Genomic DNA, 18,994 nt, shown 5'->3' with positions numbered 1-18,994 from the left:
CCACCTCTTGTGGTTGCTTTGTGTGGCCGGATACAAAGAGAAGGAGAAGAAGAGGAGAAGTAGGGATTGCATCAATTCTTATTCTCTTGTGGCCAACCCTCTCCCCTTTCCTTTCCCCTTGCTCTCTTTTATTCCTTGGTGGTGGTTGTGGCCGAAACTTAGAGAAGGAGGAGGAGCTTTTGGGTGGTGTTCATTTTGGAGGTGCGTCGCCCACACGACGTCCAAGAGGAGGCGAGAAATACGGCAGAAGATCAAGAGATCGTTGCATACAAAGAAAGGTATAACTAGTAATTATTTTCCGCATCATGCTAGTTTTTCTTTGTATGAATTCCAAACACAAGAGGCATATGATTCTAGAGTTTCGAATTTGTAATTCGAGTTTGTGTTTTTTTTTTGTTTTTCGAATTTGTGATTCGATTGTTCTTTTTGGTTAAACCTAGAGTTATATAAGAAAATTAAATATTAGATTTCTTTAAAAGGCTTTGTCTAGGCGGTGGTGGATGATCCCATACCCAAGAAGGACTAGTGCCTCGCCATGCAATCCTGGAAGCTAATTTTAGAAATTAATATTTAATTAAATTTATAACTTAGGTAGATTTGGATTAATAATGTTAAGTATCGTTTGTGATCCAAGTCTAAACCATTAAGAACAGATAAGTTAAATTTAGAATCAATAATGTTAAGTTCCATTTATGATTCCTAATTTAATTTCTAAAGTACACAATAGGTTGTTAGGAAAGGTTCGACACTTGTACAAAATTTTTGTACAGTGGAACCGGTACGATCTTCCTAGAACCAATCAACATTCTTCATTTTCTTCAAGCCACCGGCCACCAAGTCATCTAGCAAGGAGGGGTGCCGGCCCTAGCAAGGAAGGGTGAAGGCCCTCAAGGATGAGGGGAGGGGTGCCGGCCCTAGCTTGGGAAGAATGGCGCCGACCCTAGGTGGAGGTGAAGGTGGCACCGACCACCAAGGAGGAAGAGGGGAGGTGAGGGGCGCCGGCCACAAGGAGAAGGATGTGTGTCGCCGGCCCTAGGAGGAGAGAAGAGAATTGTGGAATTAGGAAAATTAGATTTTAGGGGCCACCACCTACTCCTTTTTATTGGCTTGCCGTCGGTTACAAAGAAAGACAAATAACAAAATTCTGTTTAGAAAAAATCTCTCTTTCTATAACCGAATTCTATTTAGAAAAAGTCTCTCTTTCTATAACCATGTTAAACTAAACCAAGTTAAACCGAACCAAGTTAAGTTAAACCAAACTAAGTTAAGTTAAATCAAACCAAGTTAAGTTAAACTAAACCAAGTTAAACCAAACCCAGTTAAATCAAACCAAATTATAGATGAGTGGATACGAGACTTTATATAGAGGCTACAATAGGGACCTAGAGGAGGAATTGGTTTTGGCCTCCTGATGGGCTTGGGCTTCCTGTATTCGGCCTGAACACCCAATCCAAGTCCATCAATAATAACTCATACCACTAAAGGCCTATTATTGAACTACCGCACCAATCCCATATTATAATATGGGTTACTTCTTATCATGAGTGCATTAATCTCCCTGTGTTTAAGATATCGTATGTCCGTTAATTAATTGAGTTACTGACAACCCAATTAATTAACATCTGATTCTAAGAGTAGTACCACTCAACTTTATTATCATAGTGGACTAAGTTCGCCTACAAGGTTTATATGATAATCCTTATGACCTCCTCAAGGGGACATTATCAGCCTAAATAATTATGACCCAGATTCCTTCTATAATCAACAATACACCATATAAATAATACTATCTCCCAACTCATCGGGTCTATTGATTTAACGAATAAATCTCACCCATTGATAAGTTAAAGAAATAAATACTAAGTATATGTGCTTGTTATTATATAGGGATTAAGATGGTGCACATCCATAATAACAGAGGTTCTGTTCTTTTACGTAGTCAGTATAAATCGAACAACCTCAAACGGTCCTGCTTAATACACACATAGTGTACTAGTGCAATTTTATAGTCAAGATATACTAATACTAAATTACACTACAACTTTTCCAATGATTTGTCCCAATCTATCTTGGTTGTGAGCTACTATTTATAATTTATAAGGAAATAATAACATGATCTTCTATGTGGCAACACACACCATGTTATCTACAATATAAATTAAATGGACAACTACATTGACATATATATAAATATAAAATGTAATCATTTGACCAAAGTGATCTCATTTCAAAATATTTCAAAACAGATGTTCATATAAAAGTTAGGCTTATAGTATACATCCCAATAATCTCCCACTTATACTAAAAGACTATGTTGCCATAAATGTTGTCATACATCTGATTCTCATCCCCTCAACATGTCTATCAAAATCTCTCGCCGGAAGGGCCTTAGTGAAAAGATCTGCCAGGTTATCTACTGATATAATCTTGGCGACAACAACCTCTCCTCATTTTACGATATCTTGTATTAGGTGGTACTTATGCTCAATGTATTTACTTGTCATATGGGCTTGTGGTTCCTTCGAGTTTGCTACTGCACCACTGTTATCACAATAAATTGTGATAACTTTGGGAAAATCAGGAATCACATCTAAGTCCATCATGAAGTTTCTGAGTCTTACAGCTTCTTTGGCTGCCTCAGAGGCTACCTCATACTCAGCTTCCATGGTGGAGTCTAAAACGTATTTCTTCTTAACACTCCTCCATGTTATGGCTCCACCTCCCAAAGTAAACACATACCCCGATGTTGCTTTACTACTATCCTTATCTGATTGGAAGTCCGAATCCGTGTAACCCACAGGGAGCAAATCATCTGCCTGGTAAACCGGCATATAATCTCTAGTCCTTTTCAGGTACTTTAATATATGTTTTACGGCAGTCCAATGTCCCGGTCCTGAGTTACTTTGATATTTGCTAACCATGCCCACGATAAAACAGATATCCGGTCTCGTACATAGCATCGCATACATTAGGCTTCCTACAGCCGGAGCATAAGGAACTACCTTCATCTCCTTTATCTCCTTTGATGTCTTAGGACACATCTCTTTAGATAAAGATACTCCATGCCGAAAAAGTAGAAAACCTTTTTTGGAGTTTTGCATGCTAAAACTAGCTAGGATAGTATCGATGTATGAAGCTTGGGATAAGCACGACATCCTTTTCTTGTGATCCCTTATTACTTTGATCCCAAGAATATGTCCACATTCTCCCAAGTCCTTCATATCAAACTGCTTGGGCATCCATACCCTTACGTCTGACAACACTTTGACATTGTTGCCAATGAGCAAAATGTCATCTACGTATAGTATAAGAAATACCACCACGTTTCTATCACTTTTCTTGTATACACAAGACTCATCCGAACATTGAATGAATCCATAAGACTGGATCACTTCATCAAACTTGATGTTCCAAGATCTTGAAGCTTGCTTAAGTCCATAAATGGACCGATTGAGCTTACATACAAGATGCTCTTTTCCTTTCACAATGAATCCCTCTAGTTGCTTCATATAGATATTTTCTTCAAGACTTCCATTACGGAAAGTTGTTTTTACATCCATTTGCCAAACCTCATAATCCATATGAGTAACAATAGATAAAAGAATTTAGATAGACTTAAGCATAGCTACCGGTGAAAAAGTTTCCTCATAATCGATTCCCTCTTTTTGAGTATACCCCTTCGCAGCAAGCCTCGCTTTAAAGGTTTCCACCTTCCCGTCCGTTCCTCTTTTTCTTTTGTAGACTCATTTACATCCAATAGCTTTTATACCATTTGATGGTTCTATAAGTCTCAGACCTGATTAGAATGCATAGATTCTATTTCAGAGTTCATCGCACTTTTCCAAGATGTTGCATCTTTATCTTGGAGTGCTTCATCATATGTCCAGGGATCAGCTTCATGTTCACTAGGGATCAAGTTCGAAGACTCTCCCAAAAACATGAATCTTTCAGGTTGCCTAACAACCCTCCCACTACGACGAGGCACTACATGTAATTGTGCATCATTTGTAACATGTGTTGTAGTTACTTGTGGTATCTCATCTTGTACCGTTGGTACTAAAGTAGACGTGTCCTCTTTTATTTCCTCAAGAACAATTTTACTCATGGGTTTATGGTTCATTACATAGTCCTCTTCTAAAAATCGGGCATTAGTGCTAACAATGACCTTCTGATCTTTAGGACTATAAAATAAACCACCTTTCATTCCTCTAGGATATCCCACGAACAAGAGAAATTCTGTACGTGATTCCAACTTATCAGCGTCTCCCTTCAGCACATGTGCTAGACTACCCTAAATCTGAATGTGTTTTAAACTAGGCTTACGCCCATTCCATAATTCTATGGGAGAGAAGGTACCAAGTTCAGAATGTACGCTGTCGTTTTCAGAGCATATCCCCAAAATGAATTTGGTAATTCTAAATAACTCATCATTGATCTAACCATTTCCATAAGAGTCATATTCCTTCGTTCCGCCACACCATTTTGTTGGGGTGTACCAGGTGCAGACAATTGGGATTGAATCCCTACCTCTGATAAGTAACTCCTAAACTCTCCTAAGAGGTACTCTCTACCACGATCAGACCATAGTGTCTTGATACTTTTACCATGACATTTTTCCACATCAGCCTTGTACTCTTTGAACTTATCAAAGCACTCAGACTTGCGGTGCATCAAGTAAATGTACCCATATCTCAAATAGTCATCTATAAAAGAGACAAAATATTCAAAACCACCTCTTGCCTGGATAGTCATAGGCCCACACAAATCAGAATGAACCAATTCCAACACTTCTTTGTCTCTATACCCCTTTGCTTTAAAAGACCTTTTGGTCATTTTTCCTTCCAAGCAAGACTCACAGGTCGTAAAGTTTTCCATTACCAATGAACACAAAGGTCCATCTGCTATTAACCTTTGAATCCTACTCAAGTTAATATGACCCAACCTTAGATGTCAAAGATATGTTTGGTCCATTTCTGAAGGTTGCTTTCTCTTATTAGAATTAGAAGATGTGTTATTAATTTTCATTTATTGCATCATGGGAGTTATTGGATTAAGAGTATACAAATTTCCAACCAACATACCAGAACAAATAACCACCCTATTTTTCTTGACAACCACTTTGTCATCAAAAGAAACAGAATATCCATCTATGAATAATTTAGAAACCGAAATCAAGTTTTTTTCTAAAACATGGTACGTAAAGACAATTTTTTAAACTCAAAGTTCTATTCCTATCAAAACATAAATAAACATCTCCCACTGCAATAGCCGCCACTCTTGTAGCATTGCTCATGTAGACGGTGATCTCCCCTTCATGTAGTCGTCGGGTTTGCTGGAACCCCTGCAATGAATTGCAGACATGATCAGTGACTCCCGTATCTAGACACCAGGTACCGATAGATAACACCGCTAAACATGTTTCGACAACTAATGAATAAGATATACCTTTATTGTTCTCCTTTCTGCGAGGACAGTCCACCTTCCAATGTCCAAACTGCTTGCATGTGAAGTACTTGCCTTTCGACTTCTTCACACCTACCTGCAGCCCAGTCCCTAGAGGCCAAATCACTTTCTTTGCCGAACCAACTTGTTTCTTCTTCTTCGTTCTACCTTTCAGCTTAGAGGCAGAAACGTTTTCAGCAATGTGAACTTGAGATCTTTGACAAAATAGCCCTTCTACTGCTTGGAGTTCTGTCAGAAGTTCCGCCAACGAATAAACCCTTTTGTTCATATTGTAATTCATACGGAACTATTGAAAACTTTTGGGCAGCATTTGGAGAATGATATCGACCTGGGTTTCCCCATCGATTTCAGCTCCAAGGACTTCCATCTTATTCAAATGAGCCATCATCTTGAGGATATGATCCCTCACGGGTGTCCCCTCAGTCATGGTGGTCGTCATTAAGTTTTTCATGGCCTCCTGCCTGACAGCCCGATTCTAGTATCTGAAGAGTTCCTTGAGATTGAGCATCATGTCAAAGGTAGTGGGTAGGGTCTGATGCTGATGTTGCAGCACATTTGACATATAAGCCAAAATATAACACCGCGCCATCTCATCTGCCTTGACTCATTTCCTATGTCTCTCTATCTTCTCTTCACTAGAATCCTTATCAGGCACGCTAGGACAGACCTCAAGAAGTACAAACTTGTATTCTTCAGCAGTTAAGACAATGTCCAAGTTTCATTTCCAATCGATATAATTTGGACTAGTAAGTTTGTTTTCCTTTAAAATAACAGCAAGAGGATTGAAAGCCATTTTGAAATCCTGAGAATCACAAAATAAAATATTTGGTCAAAACTTTAGAATTTAAAATAATATTGATTCCTCAAACAATATAATTTAAATTTAAAACATCGTGAATTTTGTATGTCACGATAGTATGGACGTATACTAATTCAAATATTTATAGGAGGAGATTTTACCCATTAATTTTATTATCTTGTCAACCTAACTTTACGATAAATAAAATTAATAGTTGGTTCATCTTTGGTCACATAAATAATATTAGTGACTCCGATGGGGAGGATACTATTAAATGCACCTAAGTATATACCATTACTTGATACTTAGTCCATTAATTAGGATTATGCCCCTTCAGATGGAGAAGATCACACATACCTAAATAATTTCCTATAATCATCCATAAAGGAAGTTTGATCTAGTGATCCACAAACAAACTCATCCGATATGAAGGAAGGCACTTAAAGCCAATGTGCAAGTTTGAATGCATCACTTACAAACCAGTAATGGAGACCGTGGAATTTATTTAAATAATCCCTCTCCTACTTAGTTATTTAAATTGAGGAATTTTAATATGCACACACATCACAACACATAGCATCACAGCACATAGCATCACAACACACAAAAACAGCATATAAAGGCAATAAATATGAAAATAAAATTTCCAACTATTATGGCCTCATCCATTGTTGTCCTCCAGTATGCCGCCAATGTGCCAAGCTGTCACGTCTATCTCGCTTCCTTCTCCGCCGCACCTCTGGACCTCAAAATAGCACCACGCATAGCAAGGATACAAGCCGCGACATAAAGAAATAAAATTTACATTTATCGATCCTATATTCCACAAAGGAATTTACATGTAATCTAGATCGAACAAAATGTAAAAAATAATACGGTAACCGACCGTATTTAATTATTACAATCATGCACACACAAACAACCTCGACATGCCCAAGGGTTCAAATCATACACAAACACACAAAGCCATAATAGTTGGATCTATGATGCCTGCAACCATAGAGTTAATCTTTCTTGCACATCCTACTATTATCCAGCCTAAACTTATATACGATCAGTGCATAATTTAATCGAAAACCAATCACACAGAACCAGAAACCATGCTCTGATACCACTTAAAGGCGCTGAAATTTCATTTTGTTTCAATTTCCTTGTACAAAAAAATTGTACAAGAATAGAACTTTTTCTAGCAACCCGCATGTTCGATCAAACATGTGTTTGACCAATCAAGTAAGTTCTTGAATGATCAAAGCACACCTTAATTGAAGTACAAGATCACTGGCCTCTTGTGTTGGTATTCCAAAAATGATACAAAGAAAATAAAACTAGATACTCACCGGAATTAAAGAACTAGTTGTACCTTTTCTTTGTAGCTAAAGACCTCTTGATCTTTTGTCATATTCCTCTCCTCTTCTTGGACGTCATGTGGGCAACGATCTACCAAGACAACACCACCCTCCTTCTCTTCTCGATTTCCAAACCGTCGGCTACAAAAGGAGGCTCTAGGATGGGGCACCTTCTAATCTTCTTCCTCTTCTTTCTCTTCTTCAAGCCATCGGTCACCAAGTGATCTAGCAAGGACCCTAGCAAGGAGGGGTGCTGACCCTAGCAAGGAGGGGCACCGGCCCTCAAGGATGAGGGGAGGGGCACCGGCCCTAGCTTGGGAAGAATGGCGCCGACCCTAGGTGGAGGTGAAGGTGGCGCCGGCCACTAAGGAGGAAGAGGGGGGGGTGAGGGGCGCTGGCCACAAGGAGAAGGATGTGTGCTGCCATCCCTAGGAGGAGAAAAGAGAATTGTGGAATTAGGAAAATTAGGTTTTAGGGGCCACTACCTACTCCTTTTTATTGGCTTGCCGTCGATTATAAAAAAAGAAAAATAACAGAATTCTGTTTAGAAAAAATCTCTTTTTTTATAACCGGATTCTGTTTAGAAAAAATCTCTCTTTCTATAACTAAGTTAAACCAAACCAAGTTAAGTTAAACCAAACCAAGTTAAGTTAAACTAAACCAAGTTAAACCAAACCCAGTTAAACCAAACCAAGTTATGGATGGGTGGATGCGAGGCTTTATATAGAGGCTACAACAGGGACCTAGAGGGGAATTGGTTTAGGCCAACTGATGAGCTTGGTTTTCCTGTGTTCATCCTGAACACCCAACCCAAGTCCATCAATAATAACTTATACCACTAAAGGGCTATTATTGAACTACCACACTAATCTCATATTACAATATGGGCTTCTTCTTATCATGAGTGTGTTAATCTCCCTGTGTTTAAGATATCGTATGCCCGTTAATTAATTGAGTTACTGACAACCCAATTAATTAACATATGATTTCAAGAGTAGTACCACTCAACTTTATTATCATGCCGGAATAAGTCCACCTGCAGGGTTTATATGATAATCCTTATGAGCTCCTCAAGGGGACATCATCAACCTAAATAATTAGGACACAGATTCCTTCTATAATCAACAATACACCATATAAATAATACTATCTCCCAACTCATTGGGCCTATTAATTTAATGAATAAATCTCACCCATTGATAAGTTAAAGAAATAAATACTAAGAGGACGCATATCCATAATAATAGAGGTTTTGTTCTTTTTGTTGGAGTATATACTAAAAGCCTAGCTTTTGTAAACATTTATTTGTTAAAATAAAAGAATCACATTGGTCAATATCTGCATTTATTTATTAAATATAATTGTTCAATTAATTTATATAGTAGACAACATGGAGTGTGGTGTCACACTCAGAAGATCATGTTGTCAGTTCTCTATAAATTATAAACAGTTGCTCATGACTAAGATAGAAAGGAACAAACTATCAGTATAGTCGTAGTGTAATTAAGTATTAATTTATCTTGACTAATAAATTACACTAATACACTTTAAGTGTATTGAGTAGGATCATTTAGGTATGTTCTTTTTGTACTGACTTAATAAAAGAACTAAACCTTAGTTATTATGGAAGTGTGTGCTCTTAATCCTAATATAATAACAAACACATATATTTAATATTTATTTCTTTGATTTATCAAAGGGTGAGGTTTAGCTTGATAAATCAATATGCCCGATAAGTTGGGAAATGATATTACTTATAGTGTGTGTTGTTGATTATAGAAGGAATCTGTGTCCTAGTTATCTAGGTTGAGAATGTCCCCAAGAGGAGCTCATAAGGATTGCCATGTTAAACCCTGCAGGTGGACCTAGTCCAACATGACAATAAAGTTGAGTGGTACTACTCTTGGAGCTAGATATTAATTAAGTGAGTTGTCAGTAACTTACTTAATTAGTGGGCATTCATAATCTTAAACATAGGAAGACTAACACACTCATGATAAGAAGGAGCCCATAATGTAATTTGGAATTGGTGCGGTAGTGCGGTAATAACTCTCTAGTGGAATGAGTTATTATCGATGAACTTGAGTTGTGTGTTCGGGGCGAACACGGGATACTCAAGCTCATCGGAAGGTCAAAACCAATTTCTCCTCTAGGTCCCTGTCGTAGCCTCATTATAGCCTCAAGTCCATCCAAATGTAAGGCTCTTCTTGGTGTCCAAGAAGGGGGTCGGACCATTGCTTGGTGACCAAGCAATGGCCGGCCACATCCTCTTGAAAGGGGCCGGCCCTATAGCTTGGTGACCAAGCTTGTAGGGGCTGGCCATAACAATTCAAAAAGGGAGGGTTGTTTTGAATTTTTAAAATCTTCTCTTTGTAGAAAACTAGAAGTTTTAAAAGAGAGATTTTAATTTTTTAAAACTTTCCTTATTTGAATTAGGCCACATGTTTAAATAGAGAGTTTAAAAGATTTTAATACTTTCCTTTTTTAACCATCCTTATGGTTTAGAAAAAAAAGGGAAAAGAAGTTTTAAAATTTAAATTTTCTATCACCATGTTAAAAAAGGAAATTTTATAAGAGAGTTTTTAAATTTTAAAACATGTTTTTAATTTTTAGAAACTTTCCTTTTTTAACTCATACTTTAGGAAAGAGAGCTTGTAAATTTTATAAGAGGATTTCTTCTTGTAAAATTTTTTAAAAAAATTATTTTTCCTTTCCTTTTAATTATGGCTGGACACCTTGCTTGGTGCCCAAGCAAGGGCCGGCCAATAGGATTAAACCAAATTCAATCCTAAACCAAATAGGATTGATCATAACCATTGATTAGTGATTGATTCAATCAAGAGGAAAGAAAAGGAAAAATAAAAAGGGAAAAGGAAAAACTCTTGGATGATTTTATTTTTGTAAAAGGTTTTTCCTTATCTGCCTTAGGCAAGTAATATAAAAGAAGGGGTGAGGGGGCTTCATGAGACACAACTCTTATTCTTTTGCTTGGGTGATCTCTTGGTGGTCGGCCCTCTCCCTTCTTCCTCTCCCTTTGCTCTCTTCTCCTTGGTGGTGGTGGTGGTCGGATTTTAGAAGAAGAAGGAGGAAGCTTTTGGGTGGTGTTTATCTTGGAGGATCGTCGCCCACACGACGTCCAAGGCGAGGCGAGGAATACGACAGAAGATCTCGAGGTCGTTAGCTTACAAAGAGAAGGTATAACTAGTAGTTTTCTTCCGCATCATACTAGTTATTTTTCTTTGTGTGAATTCTAAATACAAGAGGCAATTAGATCTAGTTTATCGAATTTATTTTTCAATTTTGTGTTTTCTTCTTTTTCGAATTTGTGATTCGATTGTTCTTTTGGTTAACCTAGAGTTATTTAAGGAAATAAATATTAGCTTTCCTTTAAAGGCTTTGCCTAGGCGGTGGTGGTTGCTCCCATATCCAAGAAAGTCATGTGCCTCGCCATGCAGTCCTGGAAGCCAATTTTGGAAATTAATATTTATGGAATTAATAACCTAGGTAGATTCGAATCAATAGTGTTAAGTTCCGCTTGCGATTCAAATCTAAACCATTAAGAATAGATAAGTTAAATTTGGAATCAATGATGTTAAATTCCGTCTGCGATTCCTTATTTAACTTCTAAAGAACACAATAGGTTATTTAAGGAAAGGTTCGACACTTGTACAAAAATTTTTGTACAGTGGAACCGGTACGTTTTCCTAGGATTAACCAACACTTTTATGTAGTCAGTACAAATTGAACAAGCTCAAACGGTCCTGCTCAATACACACATAGTGTACTAGTGTAATTTTATAGTCAAGACAGACTAATACCAAATTACACTACAACTATTCCAATGGTTTGTCCCAATCCATCTTGGTTGTGAGCTACTATTTATAATTTATAAGGAACTGATAACATGATCTTCTATGTGGCACTACACACAATGTTATCTACAATATAAATTAAATGGACAACTGCATTGACATATATATAAATATAAAATACAATCATTTGACCAAAGTGATTATCATTTCAAAATATTTCAAAACAGATGTTCATACAAAAACTAGGCTTATAGTATGCATCCCAATAGTACTATGTGGCTCTTCAATAACAGATGAAAAGTTAAGGACTCTGTATCAAATCTGTTAACCTATTAATCTCAATGGCGGAGCGCATTCTTTTAATTCTATTCTTAGTAAATTCATCTTTATTCCTTCTGAAATTATGATTTGATGGTAAAAATTATATATGATAATCAAAATAACTTGCCTTCTTTCTCATGTTTCAATCTGATTGACTATGATCTCTCCATATATATTAGACATCCTAAGATCCCGATAGTACTCCAACCTAATAGCATTCCATAAGTCGAAAATCCATTTATGGTCCAATGAAGAGTAGCCTTTATTACAAACATCTAATTAGTATGAACATCGTATGTAGGAAAACCTTCATCCCATAGTTGTTTCAACTCTGCAATTAGCGGTTCCATATAAATATTTATTAACTTTTTCGGATTTTGCGGGCCAAGTACAACTAATGTTAAAAACATATAGGGTGTTTTCATGCATATCCTAGGTGAAAGATTATACGAAGTTAAGATAATTGCCAACAAGAATAATTTCTTCCTAATTTGTAAAATGGAGAAAATCTATTAGCACAGACACCTAACTTAATGTTTTGTGTCTCCTTCACAAATACAGAATATATTCTGTCAAAATTTTTGCACACCTCTACATCTGATGGATGACACATTATCCCCTCTTCTGTTTGATGATTTTCATGCCAAGTCATGTTTTCAGCAATGACTTTTAATGCATAAAGCCTTTGTAGCATAGGAGTTAATGGCAAATAAAACAACTCATTGTATTATTTGTGTTGTTGTTGACTCCTTCTGGTGCTTTTGTATCTAGCTTGATTATAGAATTTATAAACATCTACATCTTCATCATCTCCCTAATATAGCATACAACCATCACTACAAATATCAATTCTTTCCACTAAACAACCTAATTCTTTAACAAGTTGTTTCATCTATTAACATCATTGGGCAATATGTGATCGCATGACAATGTCTCTCCAATAACTTAAACAAAATCATTATGCGACACATTATGTTTTGCCTTGACATTCAATAGTCTTATGGTGAGAGATACTCTAGTGTGATTGTCACAACCAGTCCATAATGATTCATCTACAGTACTCAACACTTTCTAAAATTGGAGATATACTTATCAACACCTAATACTTTTACCTCCTCCAACGGTGATGTATAAGTAGTAACATTTGTTCAACTATTAGAGGACAACTAGAACTTACACACTAGGTTTGGGAATAAAATTCTTGTAAGTACCCCATGGGGGTTTTGATGTGATCAACCAAGTCAAGTTAGGTCCTGTTGTGGTTTAATCCTTGTGTCTAACAGTACAGAAATTTAAGAGCACAAGAGGTTGAGCGAAAGACGCAGCTAGAGAGAAGGACGACACGAAAGAGACTCAATGGGCTTGGTGCATCCGTGGGACGAGGCGCTGCGAAAGAGTACGCTGGTGGACAAGAAGGAGGCGCACGACATTTTCGAAGGACGAGAAGCCGGAGCAGAAGGTTGCTCGAGAAGGCCGAAAAATGGGTTCGAGTGAGCCCTATTTCAGATGGCTAAAATCACCCAAGCGAGTGGAGCCGAAGCGAGAGCCCGAATGAAAAAGTCAACAGACCTGTTGACTTTAGTCCGAGCGTTCGGACCCCAGGGTTAGCCAAGGCGCTCGAACCCCTGGGGCTAGCCAGGGTGCCCCGGGCTCAAGCCCTGGTCAAGTTGGTTCAACCCGGTCCGAGCGCCCGGACATGGTCCAACTGCCCGGACTAGAAAACTTATCAAAGCACGTGCTATCAGTATCCGTTGCACCGTCGATAAATTTTTATCCACCCCTAGGCACTCGGAACCCTTCCAGGCACTCGAATCAGTGATATAAATATAGTTCTAATTTCAATAGTTGAACAACAACACTTGTAAATGAATTCTCTTTCTGTTCTACTACTTTTGTATGTTGTTAATGTTGTAAAGAGGCTACTCCACCCAAAGGAGATTTTAGTGAGCTCTATTTATCTAGGATTAGTAATCCTCTGATTGCAAACCTAGTAAACTCTTTTGCCATTATTCTTAATTTATGCATTTACTTTTTGTTATTATACACGTGTTTGTCTAACTTAGTCCGAAGATCGAGAAAGGGTATTCATGTCTTTTCAGGGCTATTCACCCCCTCCCCCTAGCCAGCCACCAGGGGACCAACAATTGGTATCAAATCAAGGATGTTGCAGAAGGACCAACCGTCGACTAAAGCAAAGAAATCAATGGTCGGACCAAGCCTCATCCCGCTAAAATTAGAGGGGGGAGTTCGTGCACTAGAAACGCCTAATGGAGGTATTCCTAAAAATTGAATTTGAAATTCTTTCAATATTTAAGTACGGTTTAATAGTTCCTAAAGATCAACAAGACATAGAGAAAGAAGAGTACCTCTGGATGAAGAAGGAGCAAAGCGATTTTGTAATCAACAGTAGAGCAAAATATCACTTATTAAGTGTATTACCACCTCAAGAAGTAAATCGCATTGGAAGCTACACATCGGCAAAAGATCTCTGGGAGAAGTTTCTGAAACTCCACGAAGGAACATCCGAAGCAAAGCTTGCATGACGAGGCATCCTTCGGAGCAAGCTAACGAACATCCATTTGGAAAAAGTTGAGAAGGTAGTTGTAAGATATGAAAATTTTATAATAAGTGTTATTGGAGAAATAACCTTATAGAATTTTCTAGGAATTTTCTAGAAATTTTTATAAATTTTTGGGGATTTAAACGGAGTTCATATGACACGTTTAAGGAGATGAATCAATGGGATTAGGAGAAAGCCTGTTTAAAATACCCAATTAAGTAGGAGTTGATGGATTTGTTTAACCTAGCCATAAGAGATAAAAACCTAAGTTTTATTCTCATTTTCTCCTCCCCAATTCCAGCAAACCCGTGCTCTAGCCTCTGCCCTCCTCTCCATCGTCGGACTCTTCATCACGCCATCCTCCCCTCTCCCTCTCACGACTTTACTGTGCCACCTCCGGACTGCCCGATGTTGTCGGGCGACCGTCGACACTCCTCTCTGATGTCTTCCCAACCCTCATTCGCCGCTACCCTTGCGCGCGGTAACTAGCACTGCACGCAGAGGTCGCCAGATCACCTCAGCACGCAATGGTCACGGGGTTGCTTCTGTGTACGATGATTGCTTTGTCGGCCCTACACATGATGGTTGTCGAGATGCATCCACGCGACGTTGGCCGCCCCTTCGCCGAATAAGACTAATGGATGATGTCGATCCATCACTAGCATCTCGATTCCCTTCCTCCGCCCATGTAAGCGCTAAGGGCATCGATCTACCATTGGCATACCACGGGCCTACTGTCGACACTGTACACTCTTCCCCTTGTGCAATGTCATTGTTGTCTTTACAGATCCGAGGAGGAGAGCGCAGATTCCTCATTTTACATCGTGGTGGATCTGATTTAGGTGAGTTATGATGGGTATTTATTAGTATAGAATTAATCCACTTTTGTATTAGGTTCGCTAGCCAAAATGCTAGTTGGATTAATAGGCTAGCAATTGAAGGGAGTGGGGCAGCAGTAGACTTGTGTATCATTATCAACCATCTCCGGATTTGGGATTCAAGGTGGATGTGATCTTTTGGACTTGTTGAAGACGGTTGACAAGATCTACATATAAAGGTGGGTACTTCTTTCTTGGCCTCTATAGTTCTTTGAACTTAGTGCATGGATTATCTTATGGATTAGGTTGCTTTATCTTGAATCCACTCATATTTTATCTGCGTTTGATACTTATATGCTTGATCTTTGAGATGATCTGTTTATTATCTATACAATCTCATCTTTGGTTATTCTTACTCTATAGTGTACACACGTGTATGGTGTGTACTGTAGGAGTTATCATGTTGATTATGCATTATTAGTGTGCACACGTGTATAGGTGTTGCTACGTATTGTAGATGTTGTTGCTAGATACATGTTGGATCTTTTCATGCATATAGGTGTATGTGGTTGATGGATCATAATTCTGAATCTATCGTGTGTTATGTGTGCATACATGTCATGTGAGTATTATTGGAGGTATCTTGTTGATTATACCTTTGTTATAATGTGTACACATGTCCAACATATTTAGTTGGAAGTATCTTGATTAGTATACCTATATTGTGAGTGTACACGTGTTTGTCATGTGTACAGGTGGCTGGTGAGTAGTATTGGAGGTATCCTGTCGATTAAACCTTTGTTATGATGTGTGTAGTATTAGAGGTATCATGTCGGTTAAACCTGTGTTTTGATGTGTGTACTATTGGAGGTATCTAGTTGATTATACTTATGTTTAATATGTTATCTTTGTTTAATATGTTATCTTTAACATTCAATTTTAGGTTTGTTAAAGTGTTTGGTTTTATCCTTATATTTTCTTTGTCTTTTAAATTGAAATGATTAATTGAATTTATTAGATTAGTTTTATCTTTAAAATTTAATTTTTTGTTAATTATATTATCTTGATTTTGGATAGCATTTTCTAGACTGATTTTATCTTGATTATTAAATACTTTGTTAAGGTAATTATTGATTTTATCCATTTTCTCATTTTTGACTTCTAAATTCGAATTTATTTTAATGTTTGACTTATTTATGTCTAGATGCTCACTTAATTTTAAATTTTCTGAATTAATTAAATTATTTAAATTGATTTGGTCATTGTTCTGTTTGACCAAGTCAAGGTTGATGCAAAATTGATTAGAGTCTTGATTGACTTGATCAGAATTTAGATTATTTTGTGATTTTGAATTTAAATCATTTAGATCTAGATTATCATGCACCATACTTGGAATAATTTCATACTTATCTGAATCATCATGCTGATTATTTAAACTACTATTAGCAGAGGTATTTTGGTAAATATTACTCACCTTAACCGCATCCCCTAATTCAGTAGGCTTTTCGATTGGATCTTACCCGAGTTCGGATTCGATTTTTACTTGATCCTCAAGCTCCATCGGCTCCTCGTGAAGTTTGATCAACTGGGTCCAAAGCTCATGTGCATCTTTGTACTTTTCTAGTCTGCATAGAACATTGTTAGGTAAAACATTACAAATAATTTTACTTACATTTGTGTTTAGTTCTGAGTTCTGAGAAGGTTTTCTCAATATCAGCCAATAGTCAAAGTTTAGACTTCCTAAGAAGCATTCCATTCTTCGCCTCCAGTAGTTGAAATCTTGATCGTACGGTGGTGGTTCGTTGGGGTTCCATCCTTCTTGAAGAGGCATTATTCTTGCACACAGAGAAACAGACAAAAAATCCCAAGACTTGGTCTTGGATTAGTAGTGCTGGAAAAAAAATATTTCACTATTTTTGAAAAAAAATATTATTAAAATATTTATAAAAAATATTATCTCAAATTTTTGAAAATGTAATATTTTGTCAATACGAAATACTAGTGAAAAGATGACTATGTATTTTTCAAAACCAGTTTTGGGGGGAAAAACGAAAGGCGTAAGGTTTTATTTTAAGAACGAACGATATCTAATTTTTCTTTAAAAAGACCCCCTCCCCTTTGTCTGATTGGTGGTTGCACCAAATCAGAGCGGTACCTGCTCTTATACCACTTGTTGGATCGTGAAGTTTCGCTAGAGGGGGGTGAATAGCGATTATAAAAATTTCGACAAGAGTAAGCGCAACGGAAAAGACGAAATTGAAACAACGCTAACACAGGAACCAATTTTACTTGGTTCGGAGCCTTTGGCGTCTCCTACTCCAAGGCCCGCAAACGAGGGTGCTTTCGTTGGGCAATTAACTAGCAATTCGAATAATTGTTTTACAATTGAAAGTACAGTTGCTAATGAAAAATAAAGCAGTACCGACAGAGGAAGAAATTAAAAAGAAAAGAGCATGTTGTCGGAGCTTTGCGGCGTCGTAGGAGCACAGAAGAGCAGATCGTCAATTCAGAGTAGTTGTTGAAGCTCCACCCCTGCCCCTTCTTTTATATGAAGCTCGGGGCGCCCCGGATCCCCTCCGGGCGCCCTGGTGGGACGTGGCAGGTCCAACCAGTGAGCTCCACGTGGCGATAACGCGATTGGATAAAATTCGCCTCCCGGGCGCCCGGATCCCCTCCGTGTGCCCAGACCACCTTTTTCCAGGGAGCACTTTTCCTGCAAAACAAAGTTAGTCGGAGGCAAATATATAAATTGTAACCTGCAAAATAGAGTGTTAGTTCAGTTTATAGTTTAGCAAAAAGAGTATGACTTAGATTCCGTCTTTCCGAGACCTAAATCTAGTCACGATCTCGACTTAGATATCCGAAATGGATCTAAGCTGGATCGATGCCTAATGTTCCCTTCCCGGGAACGCACCCTCACAGTCACTCCCTTCCAGTGACTTACCTTTACTTACCTGCCAGACGTCTGGTCAGCCCTTCGACCCGTCTGGACTTCTCACCAAGCGTCCGGTCAGCCCGTCGACCCGCTTGGACTTCCCGCCAGCTATCCGGTTAGCCCGTCGACCTAGCTGGACTTCTCGCCAAGTGTCCGGTCAGCCTGTTGACCCGCTTGGACTTCGTGCCAGACATCCGGTCAGCCCGTCGACCTGTCTAGACTTCGTCTGCACACTCGGTCAGAGTGTTAGATCACAACAAACCTAACTTAACCTGATTTGTCATTCATCAAAACCTGAGTTAGACCGTTAGTGCTAATCGCACCAACAGTTATGTCATATATATATGATCATGCTCTTATTTCCCTACTGAGACTATATATCTTTGATCGTCTTATACTTTTGTTCATGCACTACCATGTTCTTATTACTCGCTAAGTGATCCGCACTCACCTCCCCTTGTACTAATTTTTTTTCTCACCAGGTAATAGGTAGATGATGGAGGGTTTACTTGGAGGATCCTAGCTGTCAGTCCCACGTCACATTTGAGATCAGCTTTCCATGATATTTTGTATTATGTTATTAGTACTTTGTATTTAGATTGGGTATTGTGTTATGTAGTCTTGTTTATGGTTTTGAGCCTTGTGGCAACTGTTATTCAATTTGGGTTTTATTGTGGTGTAAGTCATGTCAGTATGCAGTCAGTCTATTATGTTGTGTTGTTTTTATGTTTTATTTTTGTCTTCCGTTGTGCTTTTAGTACAACAGTGTAGGCTGTTTATTATACAACTGCGTGATTATATTCTTTTGTTTCCAGTCGTGTATATAAATAACTATGTGGTTGTGTATGTACCCAGTCGTATGGGTTGTTGATAGCTTGTGGCAAAAAGGTGATTCGCTCGCCCCAGCGCCCCCGTCAACTCGTCCCTAGGCCAACACAGA

The 18,994-nt window shown here is 38.2% G+C and overlaps 1 long non-coding RNA gene across 1 annotated transcript; it reads left to right on the top strand.

Annotated features, from left to right (window-relative positions):
* Positions 1 to 14,594: 14,594 nt before the first annotated feature.
* Positions 14,595 to 18,800, top strand: LOC121982906. Its single transcript, XR_006112324.1, has 3 exons — positions 14,595 to 15,143; positions 15,229 to 15,358; positions 18,537 to 18,800. It is a non-coding gene; the product is annotated as an uncharacterized LOC121982906 (long non-coding RNA).
* The last annotated feature ends 194 nt before the right edge of the window (positions 18,801 to 18,994 follow it).

The sequence above is a fragment of the Zingiber officinale genome, chromosome 5A, assembly GCF_018446385.1.
Source record: "Zingiber officinale cultivar Zhangliang chromosome 5A, Zo_v1.1, whole genome shotgun sequence".
NCBI lineage: Eukaryota > Viridiplantae > Streptophyta > Magnoliopsida > Zingiberales > Zingiberaceae > Zingiber > Zingiber officinale.
Note: the sequence above shows the minus strand (reverse complement) of the source record. Positions and strands in the feature narration are given on the sequence as shown.